The 14,981-nt window shown below is 42.8% G+C and overlaps 1 protein-coding gene across 3 annotated transcripts in view; it reads left to right on the top strand.

The window, feature by feature from the left end:
• Positions 1-14,981, top strand: part of ADAMTS20 (ADAM metallopeptidase with thrombospondin type 1 motif 20) — a 306,378-nt gene that overhangs the window by 131,325 nt on the left and 160,072 nt on the right. The window lies entirely within an intron of this gene.

Genomic DNA, 14,981 nt, shown 5'->3' with positions numbered 1-14,981 from the left:
AGTGGGGCTGATCAGGACCACCACAGTGAAAATGAGGTGTCCCGATCAGCTGGGACACGAGCGGAGGTCCTCTTACCTTCCTCCGGGGTGTCCCTTCGGCGATTGATTGCTCCAAGCCTGAGATGCAGGCTTGAGCAATCGACCGCCGATAACACTGATCAATGCAAAGCTATGGCTTTGCAGTGAACAGTGCTGGCAATCAGTGTATGCAATGTTATAGCCCCCTATGGGAGCTACAGTGGGGATCAAAAGTTTGGGCACCCCAGGTAAAAATTTGTATTAATGTGCATGAAGAAGCCAAGGAAAGATGGAAAAATCGCCAAAAGGCATCAAATTACAGATTAGAAATTCTTATAATATGTCAACAAAAGTTAGATTTTATTTCCATCATTTACACTTTCAAAATAACAGAAAACAAAAAAAATGGCATCTGCAAAAGTATGGGCACCCTGCAGAATTTATAGTATGCACTGCCCCCTTTACAAAGCTGAGACCTGCCAGTGTCATGGATTGTTCTCAATCATCATCTGGGAAGACCAGGTGATGTCAATCTCAAAGGTTTTAAATGCCTAGACTCATCTGACCTTGCCCACACAATCAGCACCATGGGTTCTTCTAAGCAGTTGTCTAGAAATCTGAAACTGAAAATAGTTGACGCTCACAAAGCTGGAGAAGGCTATAAGAAGATAGCAAAACGTTTTCAGGTGTCAATATCCTCTCTTCGGAATGTAATTAAGAAATGGCAGTCATCAGGAACAGTGAAAGTTAAAGAAAGATCTGTAAGACCAAGAAAAATATCAGACAGAACAGCTTGCAGGATTGTGAGAAAAACAATTCAAAACCCACGTTTGACTGCACAATCCCTCCAGAAAGATCTGGCAGACATTGGAGTTGTGGTACACTATTCCACTATAAAGAGATACTTGTACAAATATGGTCTTCATGGAAGAGTCATCAGAAGAAAACCTCTTCTACTTCCTCACCACAAAAATCAGCGTTTGAACTTTGTAAATGAACATATAGACAAGCCTGATGCATTTTGGAAACAAGTTCTGTGGACCGATGAGGTTAAAATTGATTTTTTTGGCCAGAATGAGCAAAGGTACGTTTGGAGAACAAAGGGAATAGAATTTAATGAAAAGAACCTCTGTCCAACTGTTAAGCATGGGGGTGGATCAATCATACTTTGGGGTTGTATCGCAGGCGGTGTCACAGGAAACATCTTACGAATAGAAGGAAAAATGGATTCAATAAAATTTCAGCAAATTTTGGATGCTAACTTGATGCCATCTGTGAAAAAGCTGAAGTTAAAGAGAGGATGGCTTTTACAAATGGATAATGATCATAAACACACTTCGAAATCCATGGGGGATTACATCAATAGGCATAATTTGAAGGTTTTGCCATGGCCTTTACAATCTCCTGACCTCAACATAATTGAAAATCTATGGATAGACCTTTAAAAGATTAGTGCGTGACACACATCCCAGAAAACCCAAAGAACTGGAAGACTTTTGTAAAGAAGAATGGGCAAAGATACCTCAAACAAGAATTGAAAGACTCTTGGCTGGCTACAAAAAGTGTTTACAAGCTGTGAAAGTTGCCAAAGGGGGCAGTACAAGATATTAACTCTGCAGGGTACCCAAACTTTTGCAGATAACATTTTTTGGTTTTCTATTATTTTGAAAGTGTAAATGATGGAAATAAAATCTAACTTTTGTTGACATATTATAAGAATGTCTAATCTGTAATTTGATGCCTTTTGGAGATTTTTCCATCTTTCCTTGTCTTCTTTATGCACATTAATAAAAATTTTCACCTGGGGTGCCCAAACTTTTGGTCTCGACTTTATAACACTGCAAAAAAAAAAAGGGTCAAAAAAAAAAAAAGTTAATAAATGTGATTTAACCCTTTCCTTAATAAAAGTTCAAATCACCCCCCTTTTCCCATAAAAAAAACCATGGAAATAAAAATAAATATAAACGGTATGTGGTATCACCGTGTGTGTAAATGTCCGAACTATAACAATATATCATTAATTAAACCGCACGGTCAATGGCGTATGCGCAAAAAAATTCCAAAGTCCAAAATAATGTATTTTTGGTCGATTTTTATATCATGAAAAAATGAATAAAAAGCGATCAAAAAGTCCGATCAATACAAAAATGGTACCACTAAAAACTTCAGATCACGGCACAAAAAATTAGCCCTCATACTGCCCCATATGCAGAATTTTTTTTTTTTATATAGGGGTCAGAAGAGGACAATTTTAAACCTATACATTTCCGTGCATGTAGTTATGATTTTTTCCAGAAGTACGACAAAATCAAACCTATATAAGTAGGGTGTCATTTTAATCGTATGGACCTACAGAATACAGATCAGGTGTCATTTTTACTCAAAAATGTACTGCGTAGAAACAGAAGCCCACAAAAATTGCAAAATGGCGTTTTTTCTTCAATTTCATTGCATAATGATTTTTTTCTCTGTTTCGCTGTAGATTTTTGGGGAAATTGACTGATGTCACTGCAAAGTAGAATTGGTGGCGCAAAAAATAAGCCATCATGTGGATTTTCAGGTACAAAATTGAAAGGGTTATAATTTTTAAAAGGTGAGGAAGAAAAAATGAAGTGCAAAAACCGAAAAACCCTGGTCCCCGCCGCGTGCCGGGGGGCTTTTTCTCCTTTTACCCCTTATGAAAAGGAAAAGTTGGGGTCTACACCAGCCTGTTAGTGTAAAAATAAATTTTTTTTTACACTAACAGGCTGGTGTTGGCCCATACTTTTTATTTTCAGAAGCGGTAAAAGGAAAAAAAGCCCCCCAAAATTAGTAACGCAATTTCTCCTGAGTACGGAAATACCCCATATGTATGCGTAAAATGCTCTGCGGGTGCACAACAAGGCTCAGGAGTGAGAGCGCACTATGTACATTTGAGGCCTAAATTAGTGATTTGCACAGGGGTGGCTGATTTTACAGCGGTTCTGACATAAACGACAAAAAAAAATACCCAGGTGACCCCATTTTGGAAACTACACCCCTCACAGAACGTAACAAGGGGTATAGCGAGCTTTAACACAAGTGTTTCAAGAATTTTCATTAAAGTTGGATTGGAAAGTGAAAAAAAATGCTGTTGTTACCCTAAATTTTTCATTTTCACAAGGGAAAATAGGAAAAAAAAAAATAAATTTGTAACCCCATTTCTTCTGAGTAAGACCATACCCCATATGTGGATGTAAAGTGCTCTGCGGGCGCACTACATTGCTCAGAAGAGAAGGAGCGCCATTGGGCTTTTGAAGAGAAAATTTGTCCGGAATTGAAGGCCACGTGTGTTTACAAAGCCCCCCTGGTGTCAGAACAATTGACCCCCCCCCAACCTGTGACCCCATTTTGGAAATTACACCCCTGATGTAATGTAATAAGGGGTACAGTGAGCATTTACGCCCCACAGGTGTCTGACAGATTTTTGGAACAGTGGTCCGTGAAAATGTAATTTTACATTTGCACAGCCCACTGTTCCAAAGATCTGTCAAACGCCAGTGGGCTGTAAATACTCACTGCATACCTTCTTAAATTCTGTGAGGGGTGTAGTTTCCAAAATGGGGTCACATGTGGGCGGGTCCACTGTTCTGGCAGCACAGGGGGCTTTGTAAACGCACATGGCCCCTGACTTCCATTGCAAAGAAATTCACTCTCCAAAAGCTCAATGACGCTTCTATTCTAAGCATTGTAGTTCACCAGCAGAGCACTTGACGTCCACACATGGTGTATTTCCATACTCAGAAGAAATGGTGTTACAAATTTTGGGGGTCACTTTCTACTTTTACCCCTTGTAAAAATGTAAAATGTGGGGAAAAAACTGCATTTTAGTGAAAAATTTTTTTTTTTCCATTTACACATCCAAATTTAACAAAAAGTCGTCAAACACCTGTGGGGTGTTAAGGCTCACTGTACCCCTTGTTAGGTTCCTTGAAGGGTGTAGTTTCCAAAATTGTATTCCATGTAGGTTTTTTTTCTGCTGTTCTGGCACCATAGGGGCTTCCTAAATACGACATGCCCCCCAAAAACCATTTCAGCAAAATTTGCTTTCCAAAAGCCAAATGTGATTCCTACTCTTCTGAGCATTGTAGTGCGCCAGCAGAGCACTTTACGTCCACACATGGGGTATTTCCATACTCAGAAAAGATGGGGTTACAAATTTTGGGGGGCATTTTCTCATATTACCCCTTGTAAAAATTTGGGGGAAAACTAGCATTTTATTGAAAAAAATTATAATTTACACATCCAACTTTAACGAAAGTCGTCAAACACCTGTGGGGTGTTAGGGCTCACTGTACCTCTTGTTAAGTTCCTTGAGGGGTGTAGTTTCCAAAATAGTATGCCATGTGTTTTTTTTTTTTTTTTGCTGTTCTTGCACCATAGGGGCTTCTTAAATGTGATATGTCCACCAAAAACATTTTCAGAAAAACTCACTCTCCAAAATCCCACTGTTGCTCCTTCCCTTATGAGCCCTCTAGTGCACCCACAAAGCACTTGACATACACATATGAGGTATTTCCTTAAATTTCCTGAAATTTTCTCCTTCAATTTGCTGCTATTCCTGTGAAACACCTAAAGGGTTAACAAACTTGGATACTTTGAGGGGTGAAAAATTTTGATTTTGAAAATTGCTGCTATACTTTGAAGCCCTCTGATGTCTTCTAAAAGTAAAAACATGTCAACTTTATGATGCAAACATAAAGTAGACATATTGTATATGTGAATCAATATATAATTTATTTGGAATATTCATTTGCCTTATAAGCAGAGAGCTTCAAAATAAAATAAAAAAATGCAAAATCTTAAATTTTTTCCCCATATTTTGGAATTTTTCACCAAGAGATGATGCAAGTATCGACAAAATTTTACCACTAACAAAAAGTAGAATATGTCACGAAAAAACAGTATCGGAATCAGAATGAAAGGTAAAAGCATCCCAGAGTTATTAATGCTTAAAGTGAGAGTGGTCAGATGTGCAAAAAATGGCCTAGTCCTACAGTGAAAATTGTCTGGGTCCTTAACCCCTTGGGGACAGAGCCCATTATGACCGTAAGGACGGGAGCATTTTTTGCAAATCTGACCACTGTCACTTTAAGCATTAATAACTCTGGGATACTTTTACTTATAAATTTGATTCCGAGATTGTTTTTTCGTGACATATTCTACTTTATGGTAGTGGTAAATTTTTGTCGATACTTGCATCATTTCTTGGTGAAAAATTCCAAAATTTGATGAATAATTAGAAAATTTTGCATTTTTCTAGCTTTGAAGCTCTCTGCTTGTAAGGAAAATAGACATTCCAAATAAAGTATATATTGATTCACAAATACAATATGTCTACTTTACGTTTGCATCATAAAGTTGACATGTTTTTACTTTTGGAAGACATCAGAGGGCTTCAAAGTTCAGCAGCAATTTTCCAATTTTTCAAAAAAATTTCAAAATCGGGATTTTTCAGGGACCAGTTCAGGTTTGAAGTGGATTTGAAGGGCCTTCTTATTGGAAATACCCCACAAATGACCCAATTATAAAAACTGCACCCCTCAAAGTATCCAAAATGACATTCAGTAAGTTTGTTAACCGTTTAGGTGTTTCACAGGAATAGCAGCAAAGTGAAGGAGAAAATTCAAAATCTTCATTTTTTACACTCGCATGTTCTTGTAGACCCCATTTTTGAATTTTTACAAGTGGTAATAGGAGAAAAAGCCCGCAAAAATTTGTAACCCAATTTCTCTCGAGTAAGGAAATACCTCATACGTGTATGTCAAGTGTTCGCGGGCGCAGTAGAGGGCTCAAAAGGGAAGGAGCAACAATGGGATTTTGGAGAGTGAATTTTGCTGAAATGGTTTTGGGGGGGCATGTCACATTTAGGAAGCCCCTATGCAGCAGAAAACCCCATATGGCATACCATTTTGGAAACTACACCCCTCAAGGCACGTAACAAGGGGTCCAGTGAGCCTTAACACCACGCAGGTGTTTGACGAATTTTCGTTAAAATCGGATGTGTAAATGAAAAATAAATTGTGCAGATTCTTCCCCAAATTTACCATTTTTACAAAGGGTTATGGGAGAGAATGCCCCCCAAAATTTGTAACCCCATCTCTTCTGAGTATGGAAATACCCCATGTTAGGACGTAAAATGCTCTGCGGGCGAACTACAATGCTCAGAAGAGGAGGAGCGCCATTGAACTTTTGGAAAGATAATTCGTTTGGAATGGTAGTCATGGGCCATGTGCGTTTACAAAGCCCCCTGTGGTGCCAGAACAGTGGACCCCCCACATGTGACCCCATTTTGGAAACTACACCCCTCACAGAATTTAATAAGGGGTGCAGTGAGTATTTACACCCCACTGGCATTTGACAGATCTTTGGAACAGTGGACCACGGACCACTGTTCCAAAAATCTGTCAGACACATGTGGGGCGTAAATGCTCACTGTTCCCCTTAATATACAAGGGGTGTAGTTTCCAAAATGGGGTCACATGTGGGGGGGGGGTCAATTATTCTGGCGCCATGGGGGCTTTGTAAACTCATGTGGCCTTCAATTCCGAACACATTTTCTCTTCAAAATCCCAATGGCGCTCCTTCTCTTCTGAGCATTGTAGTGCGCCCGCCGAGCACTTTACATCCACATATGGGGTATGTTCTTACTCAGGGGAAATGGGGTTACAAATTTTGTGGGGCTTTTTTTCCTATTTTCCCTTGTGAAAATGAAAAATTTAGGGTAACACCAGCATTGTAGTGAAATTTTTATTTTATTTTTTCCCATCCAAATTTTATGAAAATTCGTCAAACACCTGTGGGGTGTTAAGGCTCACTATACCCCTTGTTATGTTCCATGAGGGGTGTAGTTTCCAAAATGCGGTCTCATGTGGGTATTTATGTTTTTGCGTTTATGTCAGAACCACTGTAAAATCAGCCACCCCTGTGCAAATCACCAATTTAGGCCTCGATTGTACATGGTGCGCTCTCACTCCTGAGTCTTGTGCGTCCGCAGAGCATTTTACGCCCACATATGGGGTATTTCTGTACTCAGGAGAAATTGCGTTACTAATTTTGGGGGGCTTTTTTTCCTTTTACTGCTTGTGAAAATAAAAAGTATGGGGCAACATTTTTTTTTACACTAACAGGCTGGTGTAGCCCCCAACTTTTCCTTTTCATAAGGGGTAAAAGGAGAAAAAGACCCCCAAAATTTGTAGTGCAATTTCTCCCGATTACGGAAATACCCCATATGTGGCCCTAAACTGTTTCCTTGAAATACGACAGGGCTCCAAAATGAGAAAGCGCCATGCGCATTTGAGGACTAATTTAGGAATTGCATAGGGGTGGACATAGGGGTATTCTACGCCAGTGATTCCCAAACAGGGTGCCTCCAGCTGTTGCTTAACTCCTAGCATGCCTGGACAGTCAGTGGCTGTCCGGAAATGCTGGGAGTTGTTGTTTTGCAACAGCTGGAGGCTCCGTTTTGGAAACACTGCCATACAATACGTTTTTCATTTTTATTGGGGGGAGGGGGCAGTGTAAGGGGGTGTATATGTAGTGTTTTACCCTTTATTTTGTGGTAGTGTAGTGTAATGTAGTGTAGTGTTTTTAGGGTACATTTGCATTGGTGTGTTACGGTGAGTTTCCCGCTAGGAGTTTGAGCTGCGGCGAAAAATTTGCCGCAGACCAAACTTGAAGCAGGAAACTTACTGTAAACCTGCCCGTGTGAATGTACCCTGTACGTTCACATGGGGGGGCAAACCTCCAGCTGTTTCAAAACCACAATTCCCAGCATGCACTGACAGTGCATGCTGGGAGTTGTACTTTTGCAACAGCTGGAGGCACACTGGTTGGAAAACCTTCAGTTAGGTTCTGTTACATAACTCAGTATTTTCCAACCAGTGTGCCTCCAGCTGTTTCAAAACTACAACTCCCAGCATGTACTGACATACCGTGCATGCTGGGAGTTGTACTTTTGCAACAGCTGGAGGCACACTGGTTGGTAAACCTTCAGTTAGGTTCTGTTACCTAACAGTATTTTCCAACCAGTGTGCCTCCAGCGGTTGCAAAACTACAACTCCCAGCATGTACTGACATACCGTGCATGCTGGGAGTTGTACTTTTGCAACAGCTGGAGGCACACTGGTTGTACAACCTTCATTTAGGTTCTGTTACCTAACTCAGACTTTTCCAACCAGTGTGCCTCCAGCTGTTGCAAAACTACAACTCCCAGCATGTACTAATCGCCGAAGGGCATGCTGGGAAATGTAGTTATGCAACAGCTGGAGGTTACGCAACTACAACTCCCAGTATGGTGAGACAGCTGTTTGCTGTTTGGGCATGCTGGGATTCGCAGTTTTGCAACATCTGGAGGGCTACAGTTTATAGACCACTGCCCAGTGATCTCCAAACTGTGACCCTCCAGATGTAGCAAAACTACAAATCCCAGCATGCCCACACAGCAAAGAGCTGTCTGGGCATGCTGGGAGTTGTAGTTTTGCAACATCTGGAGGGCTACAGTCTCAGACTGTATCCCTCCAGATGTTGCTAGGCAACTTACCGGCTTCAGTAGGACCCAGGGAGCCGTCTTCTTCTGCGGCACGCCGATCTCCGTCGCCGTCCGCCGATTACCGTCGCCCGCAGCCTCCGCAGGGGTAAGTGAACCTTCAGCGTTCAGTCCCCGTTCTGTCCCGCCTATTGTGGGTGGGCAGGACGGGGAAAACGAAAGTAAACCCCTCCGCCCCAATCTGCTATTGGTGGTCGCGTCTAGACCACCAATAGCAGAGATAGGAGGGGTGGCACCCCTGCCACCTCACTCCTATCCCTTCAGGGGGATCGTAGTTGTCTTAGACAACCGCGATCCCCCTTCTATTCCTGGTCACCATAGACCCGTAATGACCCGGAATCGGCGCAAATCGCAGGTGTGAATTCACTTGCAATTTGCACCCAACGCCGACATTTCTGGGTCTTATGACCCCCCTTCCCTGGGCATTTGCACGGGGTGCCTGCTGATAGATATCAGCAGTCACGCCGGTCCTGTCCCTGCCCGGCGAGCGGCTGGGACCGAAATTCCCACGGGCGTATGGATACACCATTCGTCCTTAAGTACCAGGATGCAAGGGCATATCCATATGCCCTTCATCCCCAACAGGTTAAGAGGTTAAGTCTCCCCTTCCAGATTTTTTCCTTTGCAGAAGTCAAGCTAGCATGCAGTACACCTGAGAGGGGAAGACAACAAGGTGGCAGAATTCCCGAGCAGAGTTCATCTTCTTCAGTCTGAATGGTGTCTAAACAAGGAGATATTTGCAATAATAGAGGAAAGGTTTGGAAAATTCTCTATAGATGCCTTTGCTTCCAGAAACAACAGGAAGGTTCACAGGTTCTAGTCTCTCAACCCACTGGATCATCCAACAGCAAAAGACGCCTTCTCTCAGGATTGGGGAAAAGAAAGAGGGTACGCTTTCCCACCTCTTCGCCTTATTCCTTGGCTCTTGAAAAAGATAAGACAGGACAAAGCCTTAATAATATTGATAGCGCCCTTCTGGCCTCGAAGGCCCTGGTTTACCTTGCTAAGGACAATGTCAGTCTCACAGCCGTGGGCTCTTCCGGACATGGAGGATCTACTGTACCAGGGACCAGTTCATCATCCTCAGTCTGCTCGCCTTCATCAACAGCCTGGATGCTGAGAGGTTAATTTTAATTGCTAGAGGCCTATCTGACCAAATAATAAACAGCTTATTTGCAAGTAGAAAAGACGTAACATTCGCCATATACCTAAAAACATGGAGAGCCTTCTTAAGAATAGTGGGACCTGCAGCCGATCCATTGGGAGATCCTAATATCCCTCAAATCCTTCATTTCCTTCAGTTAGGCCTGGATAAGAAGCTAAGCCCTAGTACTCTTAACCTCTTCAGGACCCATTAAGTATGCATACGTCTTCACACCCTGGGTCTTAAGGACCCATGACGTATGCATACGTCACGTCTTTTCCTGGTCTCCGACGCTCACCTGGCGGAGATCGGAAGCGGATCCCTGCTGAAATCCTTCAGCAGGGATCCAGGGCAAACGCCGAGGAGGGCCATGTATGCCCCCCATGTCGGCGATCGCCGCAAATCGCAAGGGAAATCGCCCTTGCGATCTGCGGCGATACCGGGCTGATCGGGTCTCTGGGACCCGACCGCCCGGTAATTTCGCATGATCCCGGCTGTCACAGACAGCCAGGATCATGCTAACGTATAGGAGCGATGTGGCAAGCCTGCCACCTCCTCCTATTCCCTGCGATCTGTCGGTTAGTTAACCGACCAATCGCAGGAGGGGGGGGCGGTTACTTCCTCCCGTCCTGCCCGGCCCCTGAAAGTCCGGAGAGGACGGGAGGAAGACCGGAGGACGCGGCGGGGGACGGGGGAGTGCTGGGGACCGGCCCCGGTACTTACCTCGTCCCTGAAGACCCGGATCCCGGCGAGGAAGATGGCGGCGGCGACAGGTGAGTAGATCTTCAGCCGCGGTCGGGCCCTTTACAGCAATGCACGTCGCTGTAAAGCGACATGCATTGCTGTATTGGGACCCTATATACTACAACTCCCAGCATGCCCAGACAGCCCTTGGCGTCTGGGCATGCTGGGAGTTGCAGTTTTGCAACATCTGGAGGTCCACAGTTTGGAGACCACTGTGCCCTTCCAGATGTTGCAAAACTACACATTCTCAGCATGCCCTTACTGTCCAGGCATGCTGGGAGTTGTAGTTCTGTAACATCTGGCCCTTCAGATGTTGCAGAACTACAACTCCCAGCATGCCTGGACAGTTTTGGCATACTGGGAGTTGTAGTTTTGCAACATCTGGAAGGGCACAGATTGGGAACCACTGTATTAGTGGTCTGCAAACTGTAGTCCTCCAGATGTTGCAAACTACAACTCCAAGCATGCTGGGAGTTGTAGTTCGGCAACATCTGGCTCTAAAGATGTTGCCGAACTACTACTCCCAGCATGCCTGAGAATGTTTGGGAGTTGTGGTTTTGCAACAACAGGAGGCACACTGGTTGGGAAACATTGTCTGTTTCCTAACTCAGTGTTTCCCAACCAGTGTGCCTCCAGCTGTTGCAAAACTATAACTACCAGCATGCACTGATAGACTGTGCATGCTGGGAGTTGTAGTTTTGCAACAGCTGGAGGTCCCCCCCCTTGTGAATGTACAGGGTGCATTCACATGGGCAGGGGGCTTACAGCGAGTATCAGGCTGCAGTTTGCGATGCAGCTAATTTTGCGCGGCAGCTCAAACTCGCAGCGGGAAAATCGCTGTAACCCCCCCGCCCGTGTGACTGTACCCTAAAAACACTACACTAACACAAAATAAAATAAAAAGTAAAAAACAGTACATATACACATACCCCTACACAGCCCCCCTCCCCTCCCCAATAAAAATGAAAAACGTCTGGTACGCCATTGTTTTCAAAATGGAGCCTCCAGCTGTTGCAAAACAACAACTCCCAGTATTGCCGGACAGCCGTTGACTGTCCAAGCATGCTGGGAGTTTTGCAACAGCTGGAGGCACCCTGTTTGGGAATCACTGGCGTAGAATACCCCTATGTCCACCCCAATGCAAATCCCTAATTCAGGCCTCAAATGCGCATGGCGCTCTCACTTTGGAGCCCTGTCGTATTTCAAGGCAACAGTTTAGGGTCACATATGGGGTATCGCTGTACTCGGGAGAAATTGCCTTACAAATTTTGGGGGGCTTTTTCTCCTTTCACCCCTTATGAAAAGGTGAAATTGTGGTCTACACCAGCATGTTAGTGTAAAAAAATAAATTTTTTACACTAACATGCTGGTGTTGTCCTATACTTTTCATTTTGACAAGAGGTAAAAGGGAAAAAAGCCCCCCACAATTTGTAATGCATTTTGCACAGGGGTGGCTGATTGTTACAGCGGTTTTGACAAACGCAAAAAAAAAAAACACATGTGACCCCATTTCATAAACTACACCCCTCACGGAATGTAATGAGGGGTGCAGTGAGAATTTACACCCCACTGGTGTCTGACAGATCTTTGGAACAGTGGGCTGTGCAAATTAAAAATTTTGTACAGCCCACTGTTCCAAAGATCTGACAGACACCAGTGGGGGGTAAATGCTCACTGTACCCTTGTTACGTTCCTCAAGGGGTATTGTTTTCAAAATGGTATGCCATGTGGGGGTTATTTTGCTGTCCTGGCACCATAGGGGCTTCCTAAATGCGACATGCCCCCCGAGCAAAATTTGCTCTCAAAAAGCCAAATATGACTCCTTCTCTTATGAGCATTGTAGTTTGCCTGTAGTGCGCTTCAGGTCAACTTATGGGGTACCTCCATACTCGGAAGAGACGGGGTTACAAATTTTGGGGGGTATTTTCTGCTATTAACCCTTGCAAAAATGTGAAATTGGGGGGGGAACACACATTTTAGTGAAAATTTTTTATTTTTTTTTACGTATGCAAAATTCGTGAAACCCCTGTGGGGTATTAAGGCTCACTTTATTCCTTATTACGTTCCTCAAGGGGTCTAGTTTCCAAAATGGTATGGCATGTGGGTATTTTTTGTTGTCCTGGCACCATTGGGGCTTCCTAAATGCGACATGCCCATGAGCAAAATTTGCTCTCAAAAAGCCAAATATGACTCCTTCTCTTCTGAGCATTGTAGTTCGCCCATAGTGCACTTCATGTCAACTTATGGGGTACCTCCATACTCAGAAGAGATGGGGTTACAAATTTTGGAGGCTATTTTCTGCAATTAACCCTTGCAAAAATGTGAAATTTGGGGGGAAGCACACATTTTATAGAATTTTTTTAAAATTTTTTTACATATGCAAAAGTCGTGAAACACCTGTGGGGTATTAAGGCTCACTTTATTCCTTGTTACGTTCCTCAAGGGGTCTAGTTTCCAAAATGGTATGCCATGTGTTTTTTTTTTTTGCTGTTCTGGCACCATAGGGGCTTCCTAAATGAAACATGCCCCCAAAAAACCATTTCAGAGAAACGTACGCTCCAAAATCCCCTTGTCGCTCCTTCCCTTCTGAGCCCTCTACTGCGCCCGCCGAACACTTTACATAGACATATGAGGTATGTGCTTAGTGAAGAGAAATTGGGCTACAAATAGAAGTATACATTTTTTCCTTTTACCCCTTGTAAAAATTCAAAAATTGGGTCTACAAGAACATGCGAGTGTAAAAAATGAAAATTGTGAATTTTCTCCTTCACTTTGCTGCTATTCCTGTGAAACACCTAAAGGGTTAAAATGCTGTCTGAATGTCATTTTGAATATTTTGGGGGGTGCAGTTTTTATAATGGGGTCATTTGTGGGGTATTTCTAAGATGAAGACCCTTCAAATCCACTTCAAACCTGAACTGGTCCCTGAAAAATTGTGAGTTTGGAAATTTTGTGAAAAATTGGAAAATTGCTGCTGAACTTTGAAGCCCTCTGGTGTCTTCCAAAAGTAAAAACTCGTCAATTTTATGATGCAAATATAAAGTAGACATATTGTATGTGTGAATAAAATAATATTTGGAATATCCATTTTCATTACAAGCAGAGAGCTTCAAAGTTAGAAAAATGAAAAATTTTCAAATTTTTCATCAAATTTTGGCATTTTTCACCAAGAAAGGATGCAAGTTACCAAACAATTTTACCACTAAGTTAAAGTAGAATATGTCACGAAAAAACAATCTCGGAATCAGAATGATAACTAAAAGCATTCCAGAGTTATTAATGTTTAAAGTGACAGTGGTCAGATGTGCAAAAAATGGCCGGGTCCTAAGGTGTAAAATGGCTGGGTCCTTAAGGGATTAAAGGGGTACTCCAGGCCAAAACTTTTTTTATATATATCAACTGGCGCCGGAAAGTTAAACAGATTTGTAAATTACTTCTATTAAAAAATCTTAATCCTTCCAATAGTTATTAGCTTCTGAAGTTTTCTGTCTAACTGCTCAATGATGGTGTCACGTCCCGGGAGCTGTGCATGATGGGAGAATATCCCCATAGGAACTGCACAGCTCCCGGGACGTGAGTCGTCAGAGAGCAGTTAGACAGAAAACAACAACTCAACTTCAGAAGCTAATAACTATTGGAAGGATTAAGATTTTTTAATAGAAGTAATTTACAAATTTGTTTAACTTTCCGGAGCCAGTAGATATACAAAAAAAGTTTTGGCCTGGAATACCCCTTTAAAGTACAAATTTCAACACTTACCGGTAGTTCCTTTTTTAACTGCAAGTTAGCAGATAATATCATAGTTACATGTTTTATTTCTGGGGCAACAAGATTAAATCCTCTATCAAGACCCACCGTTCCCCCTTGGGACTTGAATCTGGTGTTAGATGCCTTGTCAGGAACACCATTTAACCCCTCTGGATTCTATTTCCATCAAGTGTCTCACCCTCAAGATGTGCTTTCTCAATGCAATAACAACGGTTAGGAGGGTAGGAGAATTACAAGCACTCTTTGCCTTTCCTCCTTATACCAAGATATAAGATGACAGAGTAGTAATGAAACTTTACCATCTTTTCTGCCGAAAGTTGTCTCATAGTTTCATAAATCCCAGGAGATTATTCTTCACTCTTTTTGCGATGAACAGACACATGAAGGTGAAGTCAAGTTCCATAACCTTGATGTCAGAAGATGCCTCCTAAAGTAGCTTTTGGTCCAATTTTGTAGCCCTAACAAAGGCAAGACTGCTTCCAATCGTCTATTAGTAGATGGATCAGGGCATCAATTAGCCTAAACTACAAAGAATCAGGATCCACCTTCCTTTTTTTCAGCTCACTCTACCAGAGCAGTGTCTTCTTCCTGGGCCAAGAAGGCCGAAGCCTCTTTGGACCAGATCTGTAGGGCAGCTACATGGTCCTCAAAACATACTTTTTTAAAACACTATATGTTGCAATTAAACCCTGTTTCTGATCTTTCCTTTGGACGTAAGGTCCTTCGGGCGGTAGTCCCGCC

The sequence above is a fragment of the Hyla sarda genome, chromosome 4 (genome assembly GCF_029499605.1).
Source record: "Hyla sarda isolate aHylSar1 chromosome 4, aHylSar1.hap1, whole genome shotgun sequence".
NCBI classification, from domain to species: domain Eukaryota; kingdom Metazoa; phylum Chordata; class Amphibia; order Anura; family Hylidae; genus Hyla; species Hyla sarda.
The sequence above is the reverse complement of the archived record's forward strand: the minus strand, read 5'-3'. Positions and strand labels throughout refer to the sequence as shown.